At 42.9% G+C, this 16577-nt stretch overlaps 1 protein-coding gene across 3 annotated transcripts in view; it reads right to left on the reverse strand.

Annotated features, from left to right (window-relative positions):
- Slc7a2 (solute carrier family 7 member 2) overlaps positions 1-3876 on the reverse strand; it is a 58944-nt gene extending 55068 nt beyond the window's left edge. The window contains exon 1 of one of the 3 annotated variants that reach the window (XM_006996679.3): positions 3712-3876. The gene's annotated coding sequence lies outside the window, so the exon portion shown is untranslated. Of the gene's footprint in view, positions 1-3209; positions 3534-3711 lie in introns of those variants that run through there. The other 2 variants (XM_015989988.3, XM_042262854.2) reach the window with 2 other exon arrangements.
- Positions 3877-16577: the final 12701 nt, after the last annotated feature.

Here is a 16577-nt window from a genome sequence, read left to right on the forward strand (position 1 = left end):
GCGCCATATTAGACATGGTGGGAAGACAAGCAGAGTCTCAAAGCCAGCATGAGTTCAGGAAAGAAGAGGATTTTCCCCACAGCAGGGGAGACAACCAGCAAGACCCAACAAGGGCCATAAGCTTCCCTTGTTACATATTGTTTAACAAGTATTTCTTAAATGAAATTAATTCCTGGAGGAGAGGTCACAGGGTATTCCTTCTCTGTGCTGCAGATTATCTGATCAGGGTCAGTTCTCTGAAGGGAGGGGCCAGCACACACACAGAGCTATTCTAGCCTCCTAGCATGTGTAAGCATGCTTTTCATTTTTAAGCTTATTCCACAAATTTAAACTTTATCTTTACTCCTTTTCAGGCAGATAAGCATAAAGCACAAAAGAGAATACATGGCAGCCTCCAGCTTGATGAGCCAGCCACAGATGAATAAAGCCCTTCGTTAAGAAAACCCAAGGTTTCCAACAACATATTGTATCCATACCCACCCAGCAATGAAGAAGCCCAGCTCTCTGTAAGGGCAGAGATCCAAACTGAAAGGTGCAATAAGAACGGAGAAGCCACACTTTCAAAGCTAGTCTTTTAGAAAAAAGCCACATTAACTCAGATAGCTTTTTTAAGTTGATACTAACTATGCTTTGTCATTCCGGCAGGGGAAGTCTTCAGAAAGTGACACCTGTGGTCTAAAAGTGTCTGTAAGTATGTGAAAAGCAATAGTATTCTGTCTGCCCCTACAGATTAGCACAGAACAGTTACATTTACTGAGTCAGACAAGAAAAATGAATAAAAGAAGCTGGGATTGTCTTGACTGGCTGCCGCCTGCTGGAAATGAATCCTTACTGGGTTTGGTTTTTACAAAGTAGCACTCACAGTTCCACTGCTAAGGCAAAAGCCAGAAGAACCAGTAAAAGGGTGTATGAGCAGATCAACGTAAAGCTGTTGCTCTCTGTGAAACAAAAATACCCAGCATGCATGCTTTTGATAACCCAATAGCGGCACCATCTTCATATGTCACAATACAGCCATCATGGTACTTGAGTGTACACAGCCCCCAAGCCATGTGCTGATATTTGTTACTGTCATACAGTTAACAATAAACCATTCTTCAAATCCAGCAAGGAAGAGTTTCCCAAATGCAAAAATGATTTGCAGAATCCCTCCATGATGGCAGTCCTTAGTGTGGGGTCAGCCAATGCCTGGTGTACTGTGGGGACCCAATACGTTTTCAGTGGCGGTATGAGAACATTAGAAAACAGACAAAACATGTTTTCTCAAGTTGTTGGAATCACGGCTGTCTATTTTACAATAAAGACACACTGAGCAGGTGTTAGGTCACACTAGGTGAGGAAATAGAACAACAAATTACTGAAATAGAAAACCACAAAAGGAAGCACTTCATGGGTTTTTTATTAATGCTCAAGGTTTTATCGACATAGTTCTGGATATTTTCATAACGGTTCAGAAGTAGTTAAACATTTAAATTTGCTAAGGTGTTTGATAAACATAACGAGAATGAGGTCGTACAGCTCCCACGGCCTTTCAGACGTATGGAGAAGCATTCCTCTGGCACACAGTATCAAACACGAAAGCTTAGAAACACATTCAACTGAAAAATTTCCTTTTGTTCTAATTTGGCACACAAGGAGTCATCTATTAAGAAACCAGACTTCAAGATCATGTCCCTACTATGTCTGGGGGAAAATGAAGCAAATAGCAGCGTGAGGATGTTTTCAGGATTCTGTTCTGAAAGCTGCCTCTGAAAGGCAACGAGATAAAACCAGGAGATGGCTCTGACCCCCCCCCCCACCAACATACACACCAGGAGCAACCAAATAAGAACATTAACTCATTAGCTGGGCTAGACATGTTACCAAAGAAAACCTTTAGGGAAGAATATTTGGAAAAAGATGAAATGGCCACTTAGGAGGCGGGTCCCTGGCTAAAAGTCAGAAGAAGTAACACTGACTTGAACTAGAAGGTAGGAGAAGAACATGAAAGGCTGGCACTGAGCCACCCAGGAGGGAGAGGAAGCAAATGCCTCTGCAAAGGTGAGTGGCTTGTAGCTTTAAAGCTCTCCAGACACGTGTGTTCAAGGGGCCCAGAGATATGGGAATACAGGACAAAAAAACTCAACCAATTCTCAGACGTTTAAAATGCCCACAGCGACCACGTTGCCCTCTTAGCTGTCTTTCCTCTTCCCAGGCTCTCAACTCTAAGCCTTGTGATAAAAACCAGAGACTGAATCAAAGGGGCTTTGCTGACCAAGTGAAGATCAGGATTCTGCGAACTGAGTCTCTGCAGATACCATGGAGCTCTAGCGTGGTTGATCTTCAAGGTCGGGACATATCCCCAAAAGGTTAAAATGTCTTAAGGGAAATGACACTCAACGAATCAGGAGACAAAGGGAAAGAGAGCAGGGAGCGAAGGAGAAAGCTGGAAAATGCAAACACATGTCATCCTGCCTCCACGATTCACTCCTGGACAGTTGCCAACTAGCAACGTTTGAGCATAAGGGAAAAAAAATGTTTTGAGCGGGTGTATCAAGTCTTCATGCTACTTTGGTGCAACTGAAAGAAAAGAAAAAAAAAGATCGAATAGCACAAAAAAAAAAAAACCATAAAAAATAGTATATTCTCCACCTGTACAGCCCCTAGCCAGAGACAACAAAATGTTTCTCTTTACTGAGAAGATAAATATTAATGTGGAGGTAGAAAAGAAAAATAAGTTTTAAAAGAATGAAGTGTTAGGCCAGACACACTTAACTACACGGCCCAAGCCCTAGAATCCGATAGCTCCATTCTAGCAAAGAACGGATCCACACGGATCTAATTCTTCAGTCCCAAAGGAGTCATGACCTAAAGATCTTTGAAGACAGTTTTACGGAGTTTAAAGTTTGAGCCGGATTAACTCTTACTTCTGGCATGCAGGCAGTTTCCACTTTGAGAGCCATCTACGACCGTTCGACTTCTGTTGAGCATTATTTCTTTGAAATAACTACAGGATTGCCTCCTTACACCGCATACTGCATATATGGGCAACAGAAGGCGGAATAGACGAGTCAGAGCTACAACCTGAAGCGATGGTCTTAAGGCAATCAAGGTTGAAGGCTTCGTGAAATAGGATAAAAGGCACAGACCAACTCAAGCGCTTAATGCTGCACCCATTTACTTTAAAACATCAATACAGACCCCACCCCACCCCAAGTGGGTCATTTTACCTGTCTTACAGATCCAGAGGAGGATGGGAAAAGACTTCTAGCGATCCAAGCCTTGTTCCAAATTTAAACCAAGAATCCCAAGGGACTGAAAGGCGACTTCGGGGGGACCACTCCGTGTGGAGGGTGTGGAGGCAGGCTGCCCTCTCGGAGAGAGAGATACTGAGGGTCCCCCAGAACTAAAGTGACTATGGACACTCGCGGAGTCCCAGTGACAGGCCCTATGCCAAGTTCTACGACCCGCGTGGCCGCCGGGGATCGTGCACGCCTCGAGTGTGCAAGTGAACCAGCGGCCCCGGGGGTCGACAAGAGGAGGAGGAGGGTGGCAGCCCAGGGTGCAGCCGGGAGGACCAGAGTCCGAGGCTGCAGCCCCTGCCCGCAGGACCCCCCCCCTCCCCGATGCTCGCGTGGCCTCGGGGCAGCTGCGCGCAGCTGGACGCGGCCTGGACGCCCGCGCCCCACCGCTTTCCCTCTGGCCCGCCCTGCGCACTCTTCTGCAACTTACTGGGGCAGCGCCCGGGACGCGAGACGGGGACGGGGACCGGCGAGCGACCGGCTGCGGTGCGCTGGGGATCCCAAGCTGCGGGAGGCTAGAGGAGCCGCCGCTACCTTCCAGGTCGGCGCAGACAGAAGCTCCCGCCGCTGCGCTGCAGAAGGCGGGCTGGGCACGTGGGCGCCCCTCTGAGTAGGGGCGGAGGGGCGGGGCGATGGGCGGAGGGGCGGGGCGATGGGCGGGGCCGACCCCCCCTCGTGCTCGCGACCCCCGCCCGGAGCGCGTGCCGCGGCCGCGCGCCGGAGCCCCAGGAAGGCGGTGTCCCGCTCCGCGCCTCTGTATGGCCAGGGCCAGGGCCAGGGCCAGGGCGCGCGCCCCACGTGGTTCTGGGCTGGGTGGGTGGGCGTGGGTCGGAAAGGCAGGGCTTGGCAGGGGCGAGGAAAATGCCCCCCTTTGCCTTGGCAGGACCCAATCGCAGGGGCACTTCTGAAGCTTCTTGGAAGCAGGATTTTTGTCTCTTTTTCATGGAGAATTGGGAACATACAAGCAATGGTATAGTCTATGATGATAATAAGCCAGAAGCGGTTGTCAAAGAGTACCTCTAACGAGATCAAAACTTGGAGACCTGTGAATAGGCAGGCAGTCATGGTTATTTGGGGGTGGGTTTTAAGAAAACGATAGTTGGTATTTCCTAGCCAGCAAAAGCAGAAGTTACACAATCAAGGTTTCTCATTCCCTGCTATTTTGTTTACTTTAGGAATTTCTGATAAGATTAAAGTTACAATGTGAAACTTTCTTGTAACAGAAAACGAAGCAGAACATTGGCCCAGAATTGAGTATTACTGTATATTTTTATGGTTTTGGTAGGAAAGGCTACCCTTTTCAGCTTACATTGTGGTGAAGGGCTCTTTATTCAACTGCTACTAATGATGTTAGCCACGTGCCCATTCATGTGATGCAGTACATAAATTTAATTCGAGTGCACACAATTTCTGTTACCATCGTCAGAGGCTGTGTATCCAATGAAGTTAACCATGGTTCTCAGTGAAGAATTCCAAGTCTAGAGAGCATAGTGAGTATGAGGGAACTGATAAAGTAAAAGTGCTAAGCAATAAAAGCCAGCAGCATAGAACTCTGCCATTTTATCACAGATTCTCCATTCAAACTGTCCTTAGTGACATCTAGTGAATCGATACACAAGGACACTAACAGCAAATGTCTATTCAAACTCAGTCCCACACTTCTCAAGTCTCATGATGCCTTGCTGATTTTATAAGGACAATGGATCTATTATTTTAAAAAATCACGTCTATATGTATTTTTAAATAGAAGGTTTTGTGGCTATCATTCTGTAATGGATAGTCATACTGAGTTACTCTAACCTCAGAACAAGGTTGATTTTTTGACTCTAGGTAGGTTGGGATCAGAGCAAGGACCCTGCTGCCTTAGAGCAGGACTGAAGCACTGGCCCTAACAAGCGCTGGATGCAATCTATCTTAGGGTCATATGACATGACTATAGAGAATTCCACTCTGAGATGATATTGTGTTCCCCAATATATTGTGTACCCTAATAAACTTATCTGGGGCCAGAGAACAGAACAGCCACTAGATAGACATTGAGGCCAGAAAATGGTGGCACACACACCTTTAATCTTAACATTCTGGAGGCAGAGATCCATTCAGATCTCTGTGAGTTCAAAGCCACACTGGAAATAGCCAGGCATGGTGACACATGCCTTTAATCCCAGGAAGTGATAGCAGGAAGCAGAAAGATATATAAGGCGTGAGGACCAGGAACTAGAGCCCCAGTTAAGCTTTTAGGCTTTTAGCAGCAGTTCAGCTGAGATCAATTCGGATGAGGACACAGGGGCTTCCAGTTTGAGGAAACAGGATCAGCTGAGGCAGTGGAGAAGTGAGGTTGGCTGTGGCTTGTTCTCTGATCTTTCAGTGTTCACCCCAATATCTGGCTCCTGGGTTTGTTTTTATTAATAAGACCTTTTAAGATTCGTGTTACACCAACTCTTTAATTTGAAGACTCAGACCTTCAGGAGTTTGACCCTTAGTAACCTGAGCTTCTTGCACAGAGTCCCAGGAGGAAAAAACACAACCAACTTGCCCTGAAGAACTATTTCTCAGTAAAATAATAAGGTCTTTGCCTATTCATCTAGATAGGAGACCTACATAGATATCCCACCAGATAAAACCCAAACAACCAAGATGGTAGAGCATTGAAATACTGCCTTAGTGCCTGAGAAGAACCCATCCTCCCATGAATACAGCCCCTTGGAGTGACTCTGAGCAGTCACTTTCTCTCTATTACCTTGCCTGCTGCACTGTTTTTAACTTTAAGGCTGGGTCTCAAGTAATCCAGACTTGCCTGGAACTCATTGTGTAGCCAAAGATGACCTTGTCCTCACCCCAAGTGTCTGGATAATAGGACTGTTACCACAGATTCTTCACACTGCCTTTGAATTACTGTCCTGCCACCTCCATTTCTGAGCATGGAAGTATCTATTTTAACATTTAGGACATCATTCATCTATATATTTTCATTTAAGTTCATTATGGTGTCTAAATGTATGCTTAATCAGAGATTATGTTGCAACACAACAAGTTGGAACAAAGTGATGTATTATATAGAAATTGCCAATTCTGACAGAATACCAATGATTGAGTCAATGTGATTTTGATATTTCCTGAAGCATGAATGTACTGTGTCTACGTGGAACTAATCAGAGCTATTTCTCTGTGAGACAAAAAAGTAAGCAAGTCATTGACAACAAATTTCTAGCACATTGGCTAAGAAGTTTGGCACACTAATCTTTAATGTCATATATAAACCAACATCATAATTCCTGTGTGAAGTTATTGATTAACCTCGAGTCTTGCACTATAGCTTTGGTTATTTCTCAACTTGCTAAAGATTTATGGATGTAGAAAGAATGGGATCCACAGATCTAGTGCTAGACGCCAATATGGACTATGGCACTGATACAAAAAAATAGAGCAGGAGTTTTTGAAAACAAGTTAAATCTTACACCTGTAAACCTCCCCGCCTTAGGAATGAGAGTCCAATGTGTTCCTTTTTGAGAATAACTCAGGCTGTCATCTTCTAGATTTCACAAACATTTATGCACATCTGAGCTCCTAAGGGTTGATGAAATGACAGGGAATTTCAAGGGACTTTCATCAATGAATAAATCCCACACCCTGTCCTACCATTCTTGTTAGACACAACCCATAGGAAATCTCATGCCCGTAAATGAGGGATTCACTTTAAGACTGAATGAGTTGATTCTTACAAGTTCCAGTTTGTGGCTTTATTACCTTCAAGCTGGTTCAGTGAACACAAACTAAAAGATTAGTTGGATAGTGAAGCTTGGGTTATAACGAGATAAGACTTGAACAAATACTAGACTAGAGGTCTAGCCAGTACAGTTCAGAGGGTTTTCAGGCCACTGCTGCTCTTCACTACCCTGTGAAAACATATAAAAGTTTAAAGTCAACTTTTCATTGGACCCAGTTCACTTTTACCATCACTGAAGATCAGCTGTGAAATATTGTGTATGGAGAGGGGTGAAGTGGTTGAAAAATATTCAAGAAGTCTCTATGATGACAAGTTTTCTTTAAAATTGATATTTTTTCTGCTCTCTCTGTGTGTGTGTGTGTGTGTGTGTGTGTGTGTGTGTGTGTGTGTGTGACTGAGACCAAGTAATGGTTTTGCAATAGTTATGAGTCCCAACAGTACTTTCCCTACAAATTTCCCTGTGTTCTGTCACTTGGCTTCTTGCTGAGTTTTCTTTACATTGGCCATTAATCAAGAATTGCCCTGAGCTCCACCCAACCTTGTGCTGGTTTCTGTTTCCTTATGCCAGGATTCATGCTGGGTCTGTGTCTGCTGGAAAAAAATCCCTTTCCTCAATCCAAATGTCTTTAGTTTCCATCGAGTTTTAAGGACCCAGAGCTCAGTTTTAGAAAAGAGCTTAGCTGATGCAAGTCCCCTTTTCTTCCTCAGCGATGGTCAAGGCCCTCATTGCTCAGAGGTCTCCCCTGATCCACATCTAATAGACCTCCTTCAGCTCTCACACACATCATATCTCCTGCCCCGCTGTTCTGCTGCTTCTTGAAACATGTCCATGCTCTCCTTGTTTCTGAGATCTCTTAGTGTTTCTTCTACAAACCTGATAACTTTTTATTCTGCATAATAACTGTGGTCTTTTAAATACATTCTTGAATCATTCTAATATCCATCAACCATCACACTCTCAGCTGTCATCTCTTTCTCAGGCTCAGCCATTTTGATGGCATTGATCCCCAAAGCCACTTCGCCTCATTTCTTATCTTTGTTCCAAATTGTGTGACTTTGATAGAAAAAAGAAAAAAGAAACTTGTAAAAAAAAAAATAGGTGCTTAAAAACACAAACTCACATGCTGGGTAGTAGAGGTACATGCCTTTAGTCCCAGCACTTGGGAGGCAGGGGCAGGAGGATTTCCTGGTTCAAAGCCATCTGGTTTATATAGTGAGTTCCAGGACAGCCAGGGCTACACAGAGAAACCCTGTCTCCAAAAAACCAAAAAACCAAAACAAACTCGTTTCTTTCTTAGGCTATCTTTCTAAATCTTTTTTCTTAATCATTGTTCCTGAGATGAAACTATTTCAAATCACATTGGATTTTAAAAACTTGGATTCAAAGTCATACAAAATGAATCATTAATTATTTTTTTTCACGCTGATAACTATAACTGAAGTTTTCCTATGTCCCAGCCTGCCGGTGGTCAGGACAAATCTCTCTCACCCACCAGTCCCACAGCCGCTTGGACCCAAGTAAGCACACAGATAAGTTCTGATAGAATATTTTGAATATATTAGGCTATATATAGAGATATGACTAGAATTAATTTAACCTACTTCTTTGTGCTTTTTTTTTACAATGTGGTCTACCTTATTGTGGGTAATATTCACTTAACAATCACCATTTTATGCTGGGTTAGGCACTATGAAATACATGAGAAGAAATTTAAAAAAAAATAAATAAATAATAGTCCTCTAAGTCTGACAACCCACTGAGTTGATAAAACATTGAGAATCAAGTAAAGACACAAGCAATGGACCCGAAGAACCAAAGGAAACAGTGGCTCTGTGGAAGATTAGAGGAGGAAGTTGTCATGAATGTTTTTCTGAAGAAATGGAGTTTCAGAAGATCCGTAAAGGATGGATGACACTTCTTTTCTGCACCTATGGGAGAAAGAGAAAGGGATTCTGGAATGGAGGAGGCAGGAAAACATATAAGATGTGTAAACCAAAACAGTCTAGGTGAATGCCTTGGTTTGGACTGGGTCTACACATCTCCTTTGCCTCTATGAATTCAGGCACTCCACAATGGCTTCTTTGTCCCACTGCTCTCTTCCTTTCTTAACCACATTCAGAACCCGAACAGAAAATAAAGAGATGTCTATGCTGGAAGCCAAATCTTTTTCCCTCCTTTGGACCATGCATGATTCTAATATGTGCCTCAAATGTATGTAGACAATGGTACTGCATGCTCTCTCGAAGCCTTTGGAATCAAGAGCCCAACCTCTGAGATGACCGAACATAGTGTTTATTTATATAATCACTTGCCTAGATTCACCATTTTTTTTTTCAGTTTTAGCATCTAAAGTCCATTCCCTAGAAAGCTTCTCAGTCCTGGGGAAAGATGAGTGGATGGTGTATACCTTACTCACTCTGCCATGTTTCCAGCTGTCTTTGGTTTTCATTTCTAATCACCCCCTTCCTGCCAACCTGATGGTCATGGCAAAATGACAGAAAAAATAAAACTGTGTTAAAGGGAAGGTAATCGAGGTAGCTCACCGTGTCAGCACTGGCTTCATATTTTTTCTTAGTCTTATTTTATTTTTTGAACTACTACAAGTAATTACAAAGTTACGTTAGAGTCAGATGCCTTTCATTTAAGGTCTGTCACTGAGGGAGAAGGATGTCACAAAAATCAAAAAGAGAAGAGGATGCTTCAGTTCAAAAATGGAGGAATATGAGTTCTATCTGCAACATGCTTGTCTGTTCGTAGAGGCTCTCTCAGAGTCTTTGTTCATCGCTCCCCGCTCCACGTTCCTCTGAAGCCATGCTTTTTCTCGAGTTCTAGGCTGACTAAAGCGCAGCATCAAAATAACATGAAATCCCCTCAGCAGGTCAGATCAAAGAGGCAGATTCAACTCCAAATTCCGAGAGCAAAGACACATGATTACAAAGCCTCCATGTCCTAAAGGAATGAAGCACAGTAGTGCAAAGGCAGGTAAGGAGCGGGAACTCTTAAGAAACTGAACAGGACCCCTCCTCCATCTTACTACTTATAGCGTATGTCTGTATAGCTCGTTGTAGTAGAATCATTCACCCATTCTATGGAAAAGTAACAAAGTTCCAATTTCCTCTTAGCAACAGCTCCTCAGGTGGTGCTATGAATTCCAGGTTGCAAGAGCAGTCTGTAAACACTGGTATGGAAACAGATACAGTCTAGCCTCATTAGATGCTGTAGCCTCATTAGAAACATTCTTTGAGATCAAACAGTGAAAAGTAGTTTATCCTCCAGTGAGGAGAGGAAGAGAGAGGTATGCTAGATTCCTTGTTCTGTATAACTTTGATATCTTTAACTGTCTGGCCTTGGCTCACAGGATCCATGCTTCAGATTAATACTCTGTGAGTGGGTGAGTGAGTGTCCCAAGTGTCTCCGGGGTGGTGAATGCGTCACTGTATCTTTTTAAGTTTCTACCTGTGGTACCTTTATATTTAGGTTGGCGGGAACTGATACTGCTCAACACATTAAGCAGTCTCCCCGGAAATTTTGTATCCCAAACAAAAAGGCAGAGTCTAGCTTAATAATGAGTCTGGTTCATCTGCTCCTTTGTAACAAGTCTGAGCTAGCTGACTCAGTTGGGAGAACCTCTGGAGACCTTTCCCAGCTACCCAGAAGAGGTGGAGGTACTGTCTCTGAGGCAGCTTATCCCTAGTCTCAATGATCAAATCAAATTGCATTATGTGTGGTTACTGGGCCTTTTCTATAGAAACTTTTAGAGGGAAATGTGCTGTTGTGTGACTTTTCCTGGGGGAAAAGTTGTGAACAAATGTCTGTTCACCCCAGAGAAGACACTGAAAACAGACCAAAGAAATAATTCCCAACCATTGATGAACCAATGGGTTTATTGGGCTTTTCTTTTTTTTCTTTTTTTCTTTTTTTTTTTTTTTTACACAGGGGGATGGGTGAGTCGTTGCTCACAGGACCGTGGATAATCCCAGAACAGTCACATGACATTAAAGTTCCACTCAAACACAGAGGATGACCTCCAGAAATGTACATAGATGAAATCTCCACTTGGTTAACCTTTTACCTCCTTGGTCCATCTCCTAACACCCACTCCCCCACCCCAAGACCATGTACTGCTGGGTAGGATTACCTGCACCCGAGGATCAGGGGTGCAGGAGGGAAGGACTAGGAAGTTGCTGTGAGCCCAGGGACTATTCAGGGACTCATTCCTGAAGAAATGCTGCCAGGCTTCATCTTGTGAGCATTGCTTGTGGGCAATCACAGCTGCCCTAACTTAGAAATGGTAATGGCCACGCCAGTGGCCAGGGGACAGAACTCCACAACATGTATGTTGTTTTTGGGCTTTGTCTGAAATGGAGAGAGAGAGAGAGAGAGAGAGAGAGAGAGAGAGAGAGAGAGAGAGAGAGAGAGATATTACAGGTAGGCTGAGTGTGTATAGAATCCTGCCCTAACCTGGAAGTCAGATAACTTCTGCCTAAGTTTTCACTCTGATATTTTCATAAACCCAATTCAGGAAAAGGGTCATGAAATAAAGATACCATTGCAAGTCAATAAAAATCATGTTGGTCTGACATGCTTAGTAGCTTAACTAAACATATGATTTTGAGCATAAAGCTTTTTTAGTGTACTTTATAGTTTATTATTGTAGTGACAGAGGAATAATGGTACTTAATTTTTCTGAACAATTAAGAAATAGCACGAACAAGCTAAACTGCAAAATAACTTCCATTATCTCATGTCTCCATTAGTAAATAATCTCTTAATTCTAAAACAACAACAACAACAAACAACCACATGATCTCACTCATACAGAGAATATGAAAAAAAAAAATGATAGAGAAGTTGAGGATAGAATCGTAGGTACCAGAGGCTTAAGAGAGCAGAGATGGGCCGGGCGTTGGTGGCGCACGCCTTTAATCCCAGCACTCGGGAGGCAGAGCCAGGCGGATCTCTGTGAGTTCGAGGCCAGCCTGGGCTACCAAGTGAGCTCCAGGAAAGGCGCAAAGCTACACAGAGAAACCCTGTCTCGAAAAACCAAAAAAAAAAAAAAAAAAAAAAAAAAAAAAAAAAAAAAGAGAGCAGAGATGGAGAGAGGTGAAGAGTAGAGACCGAGAGAGTAAATTGGCAGGGAGAGGTGGGAAAAGTCAATCAATGCACTCTAAGTTACAACTGGACAGGAATAAGAGACTCCAGTGTGCTATTGCAGTAGGGCAACTAGCCATAACAATAATGTATAGAGATTTAAAGCACTAAAAGGAGTTTGAAGGCTTTCAATTCTTAAGTTGAAACAATAAATATTTGAGAAAGTAAATATGCTTAACATGCTTTAAGTAATACTCAATGTATACATTCATTAAAACATATATAACCACATTAATATAATAATAATTACTATTACTATTATTATTATTATTATTATTGTGTATGGTGTTTTGTATGCATGTATGTCTTTGCATTATGTACATGCCTGGTACCACTGGAGGCCTAAAGAGGTGCTGGTAATTGAACCTGGGTCCTCTGGAAGAATACCCAATGCTCTTTACCATTGAGACACTTCTTCAGCCCTAATATAATTTTTTTTATCTTTCACTAAAAGATAAAAACAAAATAGAATTCAGGGGCTGGGATATGGTTCAGTCAGGAAAGTGCTTGCCGCACAAACGTGAGGACCCGGGTTCAATCCCCAGTGTCCCTGTAAAGCAGCCAAGCATTCCAGCACAAACCTGCAATCCCAGCACTGGGAAGGCAAGGAAAAGAGGGTTAGATCCATGGAGTTTGCAGGCCAGTCAATGTAGCCAAATCAGAAGCGTCAGTTTGGAAGCGGCAGTTTAAGTGAAAGATACTGTTTCAAAAAAGTAAAGGAGAGCGTGATTGTGTTAGCCCATTCCCAAGAGAAAGCGCCAACCTGTACTCATGGCCTCCCCTCCCAATGTACTACATTCTTAACCAAACTTCCAGCACACTGATCTTGGAGGGGCAACCAATAACACAGTCTTCATTTGAGTCTATAATGGATGGTAAGATGACTTTGTATTATTTACCTGTATAACCTGAGAATTGCAAATTTTTATTTGTTTTTTTTTTGGGGGGGGCATTGAAATAGGGTCTCATGTAGCCCAGGCTGACCTTGAACTCACTAGACTGTCAATGAGACCTGAACTCCTGATCCCATTGCTTCTGCTTCCTTAGTGCTGAAATTACAGGTGTGTGTGACCATACCTGGCTAGAATTTATTATTATTATTTTATTTGTATGTGTGTACAGGTAAATACATGTGCTTATGGAGGTTAACACAATGGAACTGGATTGATTGTGCTGATAGTGCATCATGGTAAAGTCAATTTGGCTTCCTTGCTCACCACCCTCACATGTGTATGCATCCAATGACATCATCGCCCTGTAATAACTCAACCAAAATTCCTCAGCTAGTGGCTGACATGATGGAGCCAATCTTGAACTTTCATTTTCCAAAGCTTAGTTAGCTAAAATAAATCTCTTTTCTCTGTAAGTGACTAAGCCTCAGATATTTTGATATAGTGAGTCTCGATATATTAAGATACTAGGGTGTCAGAGGACAGGCCATTTAAAACCACATTGCTCTGTTCAAAAAATCCTTAAACAATAGTTCTATCTATGGGGCCACCTCTATGTGTCAGTGGCAGTGATTGCCAGAGTGTGACTTACTGTCGTTAACTGGTCCAAAGGAATTCAGAGCAGTGCTCATAGGACCAGGGTCTAACATCTTCATAGCATGCTTATTATTTAAGGAATCTTGAGACAAAAAGCTACACATAAGAGAAATAAGACAGGAAGAAAATTCTTGAAATTATGTTTTAATTTTAAATGCCTAACCATGCTGTATTAGTTAGGTGTCTGTTGCTGTGATATAACACCATGACTGAAAGCAACTTGAGGAGGAAAGGGTTTATTTATCTTCCAGTTTATAGTCCATCATGGAGGGAAACCAGGGCAGGAACTCAAGGCAGGAACTTGGAGGCAGGAACTGAAGCAGAGACCATAGGAGAATTCTGATTATTGGCTTGTTCTTCATGGCTTGCTCAGCTTGCATTTTATGCAACTCAGGACCCTCCTCCCAGGCCTGGCACCACGCACAGTGGGCTGGGTACTGCCATATCAACCATTAGTCAAAAAAATGCTCCCACAGACTTGCCTCTAAGTCAATGTGATAGAGGCATTTTCTCAGTGAGGTTCCCTCTTTCCAGCTAACTCCAGCTTGCATCAAGTCAACAAAAAGACTAATCAGCACACATGCTATAATAGCTGTAGGTTTGTGATCATTATCAAGAATATACAAAACTAAATGTATGATATATCTGAATAGAATGTCTTTATTAAAAAAAGAATACACAAAACTTATTCAGTTTGTTAAATTAAATGCGTTTCAGTACGAGGCTCAGGAAACCTTGTGTACCTCATGCTGAGGTTGCATCCTCAGTATCCCTGTGATGTCACATAGCCAACACCAAAATGTTCATCTTGTCAGATATTACATAATAGTGAGCTAGTAGGAGGTAAGTCATGGAACTGAGAAAGCATTTTATGTATGGAGAGACAGAGAGACAGAGAGACAGAGATGGAGACAGAGAGAGAGACAGAGACTCTGAGAGAGAAACAGAGAGAGAGAGAGAGAGAGAGAGAGAGAGAGGGGGGGAGAGAGAGGGAGAGGGAGGGAGGGAGGGAGGGAGGGAGGGAGGGAGGGAGGGAGAGAGAGAGAGAGAGAGAGAGAGAGAGAGAGAGAGAGAGAGAGAGAGAGAGACTCAGTTAGCCAGCCAGCCAGCCAGCCACATCAGTGCCAGCTGAATTGCCCTGGGGGCAATCTCACTACCAGTTACTGAGTTTACTCATGCAAGCACGCAGCCATTGGAAATATATCAAAATTAATATTAATCCCCAAAGCTACTCATTCACTCTAAGGTTTCCTTTTAAAGATAGTATTTTATTGTTCATTTTAAAACAGATATAAACTTTAGTATGTATTTTGAAAATGTACATAGGCGTATTTCCCATGAGAATCTTCACTTGATTGTGTGGGAAATGATACAAAGGAGCTGATTAGCAACGAGATTGTGCATGTTCATCAGAAAGGCAATCTTTTTTAACTGAGTGCATATTCTAATCCTCCTGTATGAATTATGTGGATAAAATCTTTGAAGTATTGTTGGAGAGGCAATCTTGACTAAATTGAACCTGACAGCGCCTTTTTTATCTAGATCCAATGTGCTTAGGCTGGGAGGAGCATATAGAATCATAGAGAATCCTGCTTTAAAATATAACTCAATGGGTGCATTCAGTGTTAGATAAAGCCACTCAGGGCAGCAAAAAGTGAATGAGCAAAAGTTGCTTCCACAGCCATGCTCTAGCCTTTCCTTCATCCTGCATGCATATATATGTGTGTACTCAGGGGCAAGCTTCAGTTTGACAGGCTGTTTCACATCATTTCATATTTAAGAAAGCTTGATGGCAATGTCTTGTGTTTGTGTCTTACATACACGTGTACAGTCTCATGCGAATGTGCATGTGTGCATGTTGAGTACCTTTCATCACCAGTGGGTGTCTTCGCCCAGTCATATTCCACCTTATTTTTTTGCGACAGGATCTCTTACTGAATCTTGAGCTCACTGATTCGGCTCTATTGAGTAGCGGAGGAGGCTCTAAGGATACAGTGGTCTCTGTGATACCTCACTCCTAGAACTGGGGCTACAGACATGCACTACCGTGCCCAGCTTTTTATGTGGGTGCTGGGGATTTGAACTCAGGTCCCTGTGCTTGCATGCCGAACACCTTACCAACTGAGCCACCTCCTCAGCACCCAAGGTTAACAGTAATTAATATGTAAGGGAGGGGGAGACAGTGATTTTGCAAATCCATGTTGTGGCCCTTTAAGGCTGGGCTGCTTGTACCCTGTGTAACCACGGTAGGTTTCATCATGGTGGGCTACAGTTTGAGAAGGAACTCTTTGGTCATACAGAATATAACAATACCTAATTCAAGAAAAAAAAATGTTGTTGCGGTTTCCATGGTTACAAAAGAGTGTCTGCAAGGTTAAGAGTCTCAAAGAACTGAATTTGTGCATTCTAGTATCCAAATAGATGTCTGTGTGTCTGTAGGTGACTAGGGTTTCAGGTGATGGAATGGTGGTCCTCATGGTAATGGTGTTAAGAGGAGTAGAACCATTAAGATGTGGGCCTAATGGAAGTGATCTGGTTATAGGAGCTCCACTCTCAGAAGGGATTAATGCAGTTTCAAAGGAGTCCCAGCTCTCCTTACTAGACAAGTACAAGCTGTTGTAAGTGCATTTGGCCTTTTCAACTCATTCTCTTGTTCTCTCTCTTGCTTCTCTTTCCTGGTCCTTCCACGCCCTTCCACTATTGGTAACACAGGCAGCAAAGTGGGTTCTTCTTACATAACCACATGATGTCATTTGCTCTTTCCAGCCACTGCAGTCACGAGGCATAAAAACCTCTTTTTCTTATAAATCACTTGATCTCAGAGATGGAGAGATGGCTCAGTGGTTAAGAGTACTTGGGGCTCTTGCAGA

This window comes from Peromyscus maniculatus, chromosome 17 (genome assembly GCF_049852395.1).
Source record: "Peromyscus maniculatus bairdii isolate BWxNUB_F1_BW_parent chromosome 17, HU_Pman_BW_mat_3.1, whole genome shotgun sequence".
Classification (NCBI taxonomy): domain Eukaryota; kingdom Metazoa; phylum Chordata; class Mammalia; order Rodentia; family Cricetidae; genus Peromyscus; species Peromyscus maniculatus.